This window comes from Peromyscus eremicus, chromosome 22, assembly GCF_949786415.1.
Source record: "Peromyscus eremicus chromosome 22, PerEre_H2_v1, whole genome shotgun sequence".
In the NCBI taxonomy this organism is placed as follows: domain Eukaryota; kingdom Metazoa; phylum Chordata; class Mammalia; order Rodentia; family Cricetidae; genus Peromyscus; species Peromyscus eremicus.
This window is the reverse complement of record NC_081437.1, coordinates 15,182,259-15,193,510: the sequence shown is the minus strand read 5'-3', so window position 1 is coordinate 15,193,510 and position 11,252 is coordinate 15,182,259.

Below are 11,252 nucleotides of genomic sequence, written 5' to 3'. Positions count from 1 at the left end.
GTGTGTGTGTATTTGTGTCCACTGTGGTTGTATTTTTTGGATGGCTTTTGACCAGGGGAAAGGCAGCTTGCCCATTTTCTGCCATGGAAGGGCTTATTCTTACCAGTGAGCAGGCCCCTCTGGAGCTCAGTCTGCTCTGTCAATGTGCCGACGCAACAAGATTGATGTGTTTTGCGCTGGAACTCCTTTTCAGAGTCTGTTTGGGCCAGCGCCTGGTCTAATGCCACCTCTTACCACATGTATCACGAACCTCCGCCGAGAAAGCAAGAAGCCCACGTTTCAGACGCACCTCCAGCTTTGGTCAATATGGTTTACCCGTATTCTTTTAGTAAAAATTTTTTTTTTCCTCCAGTAGCCTCAGAAAGACACTAGGGTCCCGAAAATGAGAAATGTCTTTTACTCATGGGTCTAACCATTTATCTTCTACCACTCCTGTAAAGGAAACAGGCTGTCTTGATGAAGATTAACGCATTGCTACGTCTCTAGGGTAACAGGGAGCCGATGACTATGAACAACGGCTTCAAAGTAAAAGGTATGCTGAGTCCTCTCCATGCGGCAGCCAGACCCCAGGCGGAGTGGCTTCCCATTCGTTAGAAAGAACAGTGATGGTCCACCTCCTCCTTCTTTAAAAACTGATCCTTCTTATGCATGAGAAAATGCATCTGTTATAATTTGGTACTTTCAAATGTTGTTTTCCACTCTGAAGTAAATACATTCTGTATAGAAATTTTATAACTAGTATTTACATAATACTTATTTCTGCCCTTTTATTGCTAATGTCTCCATCTTAGCTTGTTTGAGGTGTATTTTTTCTTTTCTTTTCTTCTTTCTTCCTCTCTCTCTCTCTCTTCTCTCTCTCTCTCTCTCTCTCTCTCTCTCTCTCTCTCTCTCTCTTTCTCTCTCTTTCTTTCTTTCTTTCTTTCTTTCTTCTTTCTTTTTCTTTTTTTAACAGAGTCTCAATTTGTGTCCTGGCTGCCCCGGAACTGACTATGTAGACCAAGCTAGCATTAAACTCATCGCGATTTACCTGTCTCTGCCTTCTGAGTACTGGGATGTGTTTCTTTTTTTTTTTTTTTTTTTTTTTTTTTGGTTTTTCGAGACAGGGTTTCTCTGTGTAGCTTTGCGCCTTTCCTGGGACTCACTTGGTAGTCCAGGCTGGCCTCGAACTCACAGAGATCCGCCTGGCTCTGCCTCCCGAGTGCTGGGATTAAAGGCGTGCGCCACCACCGCCCGGCGGGATGTGTTTCTTAAGGACAGTGTATAACAGGGCCTTTTTTACACACACACACACACACACACACACACACACACACACACACACACACTGTGAGCTGTAGAAATATAAAGTAGGAATTCAGTCAACGATGGCAAAACTATTACTTGGAAGAGCCAAGAACTCTTCCAGAGGGAAGCCAAAACTCAAGGAGTCTTGGTAATTTTGGCTTTTAATGTCTTGGCTGTTTCCTGCAGTGAATTTCTTGTGTGCTGTTGTAGCCTTCGCATTTGATTCTTTTCTCAAGAACTTCTAACAGTGTGATTGATCATTTATTGGGCGCAACTTCCCCTGTACAATTGGGGTACTTGGATAACATTTCCCAGCTCTGTTTGACAACAGTCACAGTCAAAACCCCCTTTCCCATTATCAGGCCTTTGTTCCTTTTTTCAGCAGGCTTAGAGCCTGCCTTTCTATAGTTATCTTCATTAGTAAACATCTGGCCAGGGCCAAATCTGGACAGAAGTATTTTATCTGAGATACTTCTCTTCATCCAAGGACAGACTGCAGATAGATAAGCCGTAGCTCATCTCGCCTACAGATACGAGAAAATAACCACTAACATTTAATCCTTAACTCCCTACCTTCACCCTGGTTTATTAACACAATTTAAGACATTTACTGCTTACAATTCTGGGATGGTGTTTTGGCCATCTGTTAGTTACTGAATAAAGGTAATTGTTCCCACTGACCCAAGGAGACTACAACAAGGCCAGGTAGATGATAGATGCCAGGCTTTGTTTCTTGTGCAAATTAAGCTTTGATCCTCCCTCTTTTATCTCAGCTCAGGTGTTATTCCTAGTTCTAAAGATTCCCCCTTTAACAATGAACTCAGAGTGAAAGTGCCGTTACCAACCAAATACTACACATTGTGACACAGGTTGCCTAGCAACCAAGTAAACTTCCCCTGCCCTATCAGAAAGCAGTGCAGCTGAGATAAGCTGAGACAGAAAAGGCACCAAAGGGGGGGAAAAAGACAGTTTTACTTTACTAGTGACTTATACTGACATACAGACTCCTAACCTATTTACCCAGCCATTTCTAAGTTCATAGTCTGAGCACATGAATTCCTTTTTAGGACCTCCTAATTGATTTTAACCCTTAGCTGACCCTACTAGAGAACTCCCATTAGTCACTCTCATTTTGAGTTGTAAAAGAAAGCCTGATAGTCACTGCCTGGTGTAAACTCTTATCTACCTTTATGACCCTGAAAGAATTCAAGCCTTGTGACCTTGCTTTGGCCAGAGAATTGCCAGTTACATGTGTGTATATACTGGAAACTTCAGAGACTGGGGAGAGAACTAAGAAGAAGAACCAAGAACAATGAGAGAACAGCAGAAGAAGGGACAGAGAGGAGCTATGTATGAGAACAGAAAAAAAGCTGTGTAGATAGATTTGACTTAGAAGAATAAAGTGAATGGACTAAAGATCTTGGTGTACTTAGATTCTTTTGATATCCCTAAAATTAGATGCTCACCTCGTTGTTAGATTCTACCATGGACCCTGGGAAAGGGTTATAGGGGCTGGACCCCAGTAGTCCTTGTTACACATACACACACACACACACACACACACACACACACACACACACCATTGTAGTCTACCTTCAAATAATATGTGACTACTTTACACATGAAATACAAGAACATTAAAATTATATGCTTCCATCTTTTCCATTTAATTTTTGTGATATTGCCATATTAATTTCATAATGCTTTGTTATCACTTTTGTCTTAAAACATATTTAAAAATATTTTAAGATTATGTGTTTATGTGTGTGTCTGTGTGTGGGTAAATGAATGTGACTGCAGGTGCCTGTGGAGGCCAGTAGAGGGAGTTTGGATCCTTTGGAGCTGTAGTGAAAAATGGTTACAAGACATCGGTTGTGTATTCCAGGAACCAAACGTAGATCCATAGAAAGGGCAGCATGCATTCTTTACTCCTGAGTCATCTCTGCAGCCACCATGCATATGTTTTAAAGAAATATCTTTTGTATTGGTTCACATGGTTACCATTCTTGGAATTCTTTATTACTTTCATAGGTCTGAGGCTCTACCAGTTAATGTTCTCTTTGGGGCTGAAAACTTCCCTTCATTGTAGTGGAGGTTCGGCCATCATAGATTCTCTCAACTTTTGTCTTTATTTGGCTTCTAGTTAAAAATATTTTTGACACTGATGGGCATTTATGCGTTCTCTCCTTTCATTCGGTGCTTTAGAATGACGTTTGTGTCTGCAGCTGTCATTGTGAATGTCATTCTGTTTCTACTGTTATGGCTGTGGTTTTCTTACCTTTGCTCTTCTGCATTTTACACCCCCTCCCGCCCTACCACTTCATTGTTCTGTTTCTAGATCTGAGCAGTTTTGATATGGTGTGTGCTAATATTTTTCTTTATATTTACACTTCATGAGCAGTGATGGTCTCAGCTATGTAATTTTTTTTCCATTTTCATTAATTGGAAAACAATTTCAGACACTAGTTCACGTTGTTTCTATGTCTGTTTTATATCTTCAATGTTGCCATTTCTACTATCTGTGTTTTCTTTAAGTTCTTAGATATGTATAATATCACTCTTAAAGTGCTTGGGAATCTTTGTAGTTCATGTGTACGTTTCTATTGACCAACATTCTCCTGGGCTGAAGGTTCCATTTTACTATACTTTTTTTTTTTTTTTAAATTGATTCATTTCCTTTTTGGATAAGACACATGACAGGGAGTATCACTTTGTGAAGTCAGTTTTGGAATTTTCTTCTCATTAGTTGAATCTTGTCTGACAGTTAACTTACATGTAGATTGACTTGATCCCTTCTAGGCTGGTGCAGGCCTACAGCGTCCTCAGTGTGGCGTAGCCCAGCCTTCATACTTCTGGGTGTCTCCTGAATGCTCCGCTTGTTCGATACAATGTCTTTGCCACTGTTGGTTAGAATTTGGATGGCTCCCAGACCTGCCAGAGTTCTAGTAACTATTCAGCCCGCAGCTCCTTGGTCAATTTTTCATGTGTAGTTAGTTATTCTTTGCCTGGCTCATAATGTCTTACCACACAGACGCAGAAGTAGACACTCTGCCAAAGACTCCAGGGGCCACCTATGCAGATTTCTGAAGCTCTTTTCCAATATAATTCTCTCTTTTCTGGTACTCTGACTTGCATGTTGAAGCTGCCTCAGTTTCTCCAAGCAACATTGTCTCTTCACTTCCCAGAGATCCTGTGGTCTGCTTAGAGTCCACTTTCACAGACTTTATTTAGTATCCAGGCAGAAAGCAGGATGTCGTAGGATGCGACATAATTTATTTCTTTTCTTTTGTGAATTATGTCCTGTGTAGTGTTGAAGGCCAGGTTTGAAAAGAATTCCTTTCCTTCTCTTCTCTCCCTTCTTTGTCTCCTCTTTCTGTCTCTGCCCCCTTCTTTCTTACAGGGTCTGATGTAGCCCAGGTTGACCTCAGATTTTCTATGTGGTGAGGATGAAACAGGACTCTTGAACCTCCTGCCTCCACCTCATAACTCCTGGATTATAGGCATATGTCATCATGCCTTGCAATGATTTTTTTTTCTCATATACATTGCCCCTTTGAAAAAAAAAAAAAACCAGTGGAGATTGGACTAAGAAAGCCTTTGTCCAGTGACTGATGGAGGCAGATGCAGAGATCCACAGCCAGGCTCCAGGCTGAGCTCCAGGAATCCAATTGATGAGAGAGAGGAGGGATTCTGCAGGCAGGGGACGTCAAGATCATGATGGGAGGACGTGCATAGATGACCAGCCACACTAGTGGAAGCCCATGAACTGTGGACTGGTGGCTGTGGAGCCCCCATGGGACTGGACTAGGCCCTCTGGATACGGAAGATGGTTGTTTGGCTCAAACTGTTTGGGGGGCACCCAGGCAGGGGGATCGGGATCCATCCCTGGTGCATGGGCAGGCTTTTGGGAATCCGGTGCCTGTGATGTGATGCCTTGCGCAGCCTTGGCGCAGTGGGGAGGGGCTTAGACCTGCCTAGGCTCAGTGTGCTGGACTCTGCTGACTCCCCATGGGAGACCTTGATTTGGGGGATGTGGGGTGGCTTGGGAGAGAAGGCTGGGGGGTGGGACGCAGCGGGGATCTGTGGGTGGTATATAGAGTGAGTAGAAAATTTCTTAATGAAGAAAAATGAAGAAAAAAAAAGAAAAAAAAGCAGTGTATAGCAAGAACACAAGTCTGGTACATGCCACTGTATCATATGCTGAGTAGACATTATGAAACTATATTTTCAGTTCAACCAGAACAATCTTTTTCTATTACTCTTCTTAGTCATGTGTGGTCTGATGAATGATGACCTAAAATGACCATTTTTAACTCAGTGCTGAGAAATGAAGAATTGTCAAGAAGAGAATGAAATTCTTAGAGTTACTTTGATGTATCTATTCTTCACCAGTCGGGACTCCAAAGTGATTTGGGAAGAAACTTGGCTGAAGTATTTCTTAACAAATATCAAAATAACCTGCGTGTCCACATCTACTCTGTCCTTGTCTACAGAGTGAACCCGAAACAGCTGGGGGAGAGACATGTCTGGTCAGAAGGGATCATGCTGCTCTGAACTGCCAGCTACAGCTTTGTGCAGAGCCACTCATGTGGCGCATAAGAAGAGTCTCTTAGCGCTGTCTTGGCCAGCACTGTGGTTTTATGTTCCCATGGTTTGGAAGCTTGGGCTGAGGAAAAGCTATGGTACCTGGCCGCCAAACCAGCCAACATAAATGTGCTAACCATACCCTGGCAGATGGCCTGCTCTGCTGGCTGGCTTCTGAGAAATGATACACACAGAGGCCTCACAGACAGATCACCACTATCTACAGCCTCTGAAAGTTCTGGAATCTGAATCTGGAGCAAGATCATCGCTTCCTATTTTTACTGGAAATAGACCAAAGAACATGCTGAAGTCTCTTGCCTAACTCCCATCATGCAATGCAGTATTGTTTGTAAAGCTATTAGCTTCTTTAGTTGGGTGGGCTTAGGAAGAGCTATTAATCTACAATCTACTTACCATTTATCTTCCATACACACACACACACACACACACACAACTTATGATTTATATGATGTCTTAATATAGAGATGAAACTAGTGAAATGATATTTTATAATATTTTTATTTATCCTTTGACAATTTCATGCATGACAATACAATGCCTGTATATACAACCACTCTTGATAAAATCCAACCCAAATTCTCCCTCCCAAACTTCCTATTTTCTTCTTTATAATAAAAAAAAATACAATTCACTGAGTCCAATTAGTGCTTCCTGCATGTGTATGGATGTGAGATCATCCACCAGAGCACGAACAAGTGACAAGTAGTCATATCCCAGAGATAAATGATTACTCCTACCCTGGTAGCAATCAGTTACCAATAGTTTCTCACCTAGGGGGAGAGCCTCATGAGACCCTCCCCCATCGTGCTGGAATGGTGTCTCACCTGATCTTGTGTTCGTGCTAGCCAGGTAACCATAGCTACTGTAAATTCACAAGTGTAATATCATGTCATATCCAGAAGGCAGCACTCCCCTTCTACCCCCTGAGTCTTACATTCTTTCTGCCACCTCTTCTGTGACATCTCCTGAGCCATCAGCATTGATATGAATGTCAAATTTAGGGCTGAGCACAGTCACTAATTCTTAGCACTTAGGCCACTTTGTTGCTTGCTGCAAACAGAAGTTTCTCTGACTGGGGTTTTTAGCTCCGTTTTAGAATCTTCTTTCTCAGGTTTAGGTAGATATTCTTGCCCCACATTGGGTACCATTTGTAGCTGGGGTTATCTCCAGTCCTGCCCAGGCTCACAGCCACTCAGATCCAAATAAACACACAGATGCTTATATTATTTAAACTGTTTGGCCTAATGGCTCAGGCTTCTTGCTAGCTAGATCCTATATCTTAAATTAACCCATTTCTATAAATCTATACCTTGCCACGTGGCTCGTGGCTTACTGGTATCTTAATGTTGTTTCTCATGGAGTTGGCTGGCAGCATCTCCTGACTCAGCCTTCCACTTCCCCGAATTCTCCTCTCTCTTTGTCCCACCTATACTTCCTGCCTGGCTACTGGCCAATCAGCACTTTATTAACCAATCAGAGCAACACATTCAGAGCATACAGAATGTCCCATAGCAAAGGCGAAGGGTGGCACTAGTCTATGGGTATAAATATAAACATTTAGATGTCAGTATAACATGCCTATTTAGCAAAAAAATAAGTAACAGTAGGAGGTTTCTCCCATAAGGCTTCTAACCCCTGCCCCAGCCATGGGCTTTTGACCAGGAATGAATTCCCTTCTGTAGACCAGGCCATCTCTGAATTCAATCAGAGAGCAGTTGGCTGCCCTCCTAATGGTCATACCAGTATTGTACCAGTAGACATTTCTTGCCTGGTAGATCAGTATGTAGTATACAGGGTCTACTATTAGGTAATACCACGGATGGCTTTTCTACTCCAATAGTCTACAGATCTTCCCGCACTGTGAAAGCTAGCCAGCCTGGAAGATGTTTCCAGGCAATTTCTAGCTTGACTTCTCTTTATTGCTCAACCGAAGTATGTTGTGTCTTCAGCAGTAGAGTCTTACTATCTGGCTATGGTAGAGCTGCGGCAATAACTGTGTTGTTTGGGTGATCTCTCTGTGGCCTTCTTTACTAATGACTCATAGGGAAGTATCAGATATCTGGCACTGACATTTTAATTTAATAACCCGTGTCTTATGGGAGAAGCGTTGCCCACCCATGCAGGGTACTTCTGTCCAAATTTCTTTTTAAAAAAATCATATTTTTGAGTTCACTGACAAAGCAGTGCCTTGCCATAGACTTTTCATGTATCCTTGGTTTTGGTCATCTGTCTTTAGTTTGGTCTCATTGGTTGGGAACTTTTCATCCTGCCTGGTGCCTCCTGTCATGCAAAAGTAATTTATTCTCCACCCCTCCCAGTGAGTCTCACTCTTCAGTGAAGAGTGAAGTCTTGAGCTGAAGTCAAGTTTCCTTAGGTGCAGAAGTGTTAGTGCAAACACGGCCTGGACAGACAGCACAGAATCTAAGGGAACAGAATGATTAAGCGGTGTGGAAACCTGGCTGTTAGCTTTTCCGTCGCTGTGACTAACACCTGAGGGAAAAAAAAAACAGTTCAAAGGAGGAAGAATTTATTTGTGCACCTGGTTTCAGCATCTGGAAGGCTGGTCCATGTTTCTGGGCCTGTCGGTGAGGTAGAGCATTACGCCCGAAGGGCAGGTGGAGCGTAGATGATTACTTCCTGACAATTAGGAAGCAGTACAGAGAATTAAGAAAGGTCCAGGGGTGAACTACCCTATAAAGGCACAGTCCCAGTGGTTCACTTCCTCTAACTAGGCCTGACTTCCGGTTTGGATGAATACAGTGTATAGTGGGAGAAAATTCCAAGTGTATCAGTCAAAAGAGAATGGCATAGAACAGATTATGGGATCCTCTTGCATTTATTGATGTCGGTGGATGTAGCAGAAACTTTGGATATTGTACTGTGTTAGCCTCATTGGCTGTAAGTGACTCTGAGTATTCTTGATTGGTTCACTGAAGCTTGGATGGCATATGGGGGCCTACATCCTACAAGCGTGAGGTGTCAGAACCTCTGTGACACAATGTCGGGCGGAGGGCAACAAATCCATGGGTCAAATGATGTTCTATCATTGTGAGGAAGGAAAAGGAGAAGGAGTCAGAAGATGAGGGAGAGAGGGGGGAGAAGGGAGAGGAGAGTGGGGGCGGGCAGTAAGCATATGAGCCAAGAAAAGACTGAACACAAAGTGTCTGGACTTTTACAGGAGAAGAATGAAGTCTTCTGATACAGGGAAAGTTAGCCGAAGGAGTTCCTGAGTTTGTCTGTGTCCGTGTGTGTGTGTGTTACAGTTACAATGTACCAAATCATCTTCTGCACATTTTGCAAATGTGTTTACTGCTGGGTCTCAGGCCAAACACCACTGGGCAGAAGGGTCGTCCACTACCCCCACCCCCACCCATTGCTCTGAAAGGGGAGAGATGCCGTAAAAGACTGTTCCTTACCTCTTACCTACCCTCTGCATCCCTGTGGTATCCTTTGTGTGCTGGGGACATGAGGTTTAAAGCACCATGAGCCTTTGGTAAAGACCATTGGCTCTTCCTCCGTTAGGGGCGGTAGATCTAAAGGGATAAAGGGGGAAAATATGTGGACATTATTGAAGCCTCTTCTTCAAAACGCCTTATTCAAGCTGAGGTAAGATTCCCTAAGATAGAGGAGTTATGTGTAGCTACACACGCTTTCTTAATACTGAAGCTGATGAGGTAGTTGCTGATTGGGTATTTAGTTTCCATAGTTACCGCCATTCTTGTTTTGGGGGGGGGGGGAGAAGAAAATCTTGTTTCTTTTCCAGCCTACCTTTTCCAATTCACATACTTTTAATAAAGGCAGTGTTTGTAGTTCCTGCCCCTCCAATGTCAACGAGAGAATTTATTTTATAATGTGCATGAACTGGCAGCGCCTCGGAAAATAAGCATTGTTGTCCGAATGAAGTCATCTGTTTGGAGAGCAAAGCCCCAAGATCACTCAAGAGGCGGGAACCCGGTGCCCTCTGCAAGCTCAGCCTTTTGGCACACACGGTCATTGTCAAGACCTGTTTCCAGAGCAACTGAATCCTCTTCTGAAATGGCTTGGCAGCTGACAAGCTTTTTTCCTGGGGGTCTGGGGGTAAGTCCTTTCAAGGACTGTGTTTTAAGCCAGCTTGTTCCTGATGGAAACCAAGATCACTGCCAGCTCAAGAATGTAGCACTACCCTAAAGTGGGCTCACCTAATAAATTTTTTATAGTGTGTAGACCATGGTATGTGTTTGGGGGTGGGGATCCACTTATGTTCCCATCATCTGAGAAACACGATCCTGAAGTCCAAACAGTATCTAGCCTTTTGGGTTACTTTCAGGATAATATTGCATTTGGACACACAATACGGAGAAGACAGCTTGCGTGGGATAGTCTTTGCATGTATTTGACCGAATTGGATTTGGAATAAATAGCCATTTGGTAGCACATACTTAGCTTCCTGACTGTGGCATGGTAGAGGGTGTGGAGAAAAAGAAAACTAGGCTTTTGGCGCGTGCATGCGTGTGTGCATGCGTGTGTGTGTGTGTGTGTGTGTGTGTGTGTGTGTGTGTGTGTGAATGTTACATATATGTGTATTTATGCACATGGAGGCCAAAAGTCATACCTAGTGTCCCATTTTCCTTTCTTGAGGCATGGTTTCTCACTGAACCGAGAGGTCATGGGTTGAGCAAGACTGGCTGGCCAGGAGCCACAGGGAACCACCTGTCTGTGTCTCCCCAGCTCTGGCGTTACAGCACCCGCTGCCACAATCAGCCTTTTTTATGTGGGTGCAGGGGATCTGAATTGAAGGTCCTGGGTTGTGTGACAAGTGCTTTATGGACTGGGCTGTTTCCCCAGTCCTTGTTTTAGCTTTTAAATCTTCCAAAAGTTCTCAAAACAAAAACAATAAAAAGCTTAATTTAAAAACGGAAGTCCAGGATGAATTGCTAGGTCAGAACTAACAAGAGTGGAATTTAATCTAAGTGCAAAATTCCAGTGATTAGGTTTAAAAAAAAAATTCAGTTTCTTAAATGAGTACCAGGTGGGAAACCCTTGATTGTGAACTCACAAAGACTCTTTTTCTATCATGGAAACCCAGCTCACACCACTTTCCATCAATCCTCCCCGGAAAAGCTGCTCTCTTAGGCCATGTGTAAACAGAATAATTTAAATCTCATTAAGAAAAAAAAAAAAAAGATTAAACAGAATCCTTCATTGTGGAATGGTATCCATTAATTAAGAGCAAAAGAGTGAAAACATTCTAACTATGCAGCTGAACCAACAAAATCTGATATTTGGACCATTAAGACCCCAAAGTCCAGGTCAATCATTGAGAATAAAATTGGACACATACAGCAAATGAAAACACAAGTGAGAAAATACGTGTGGACACACAA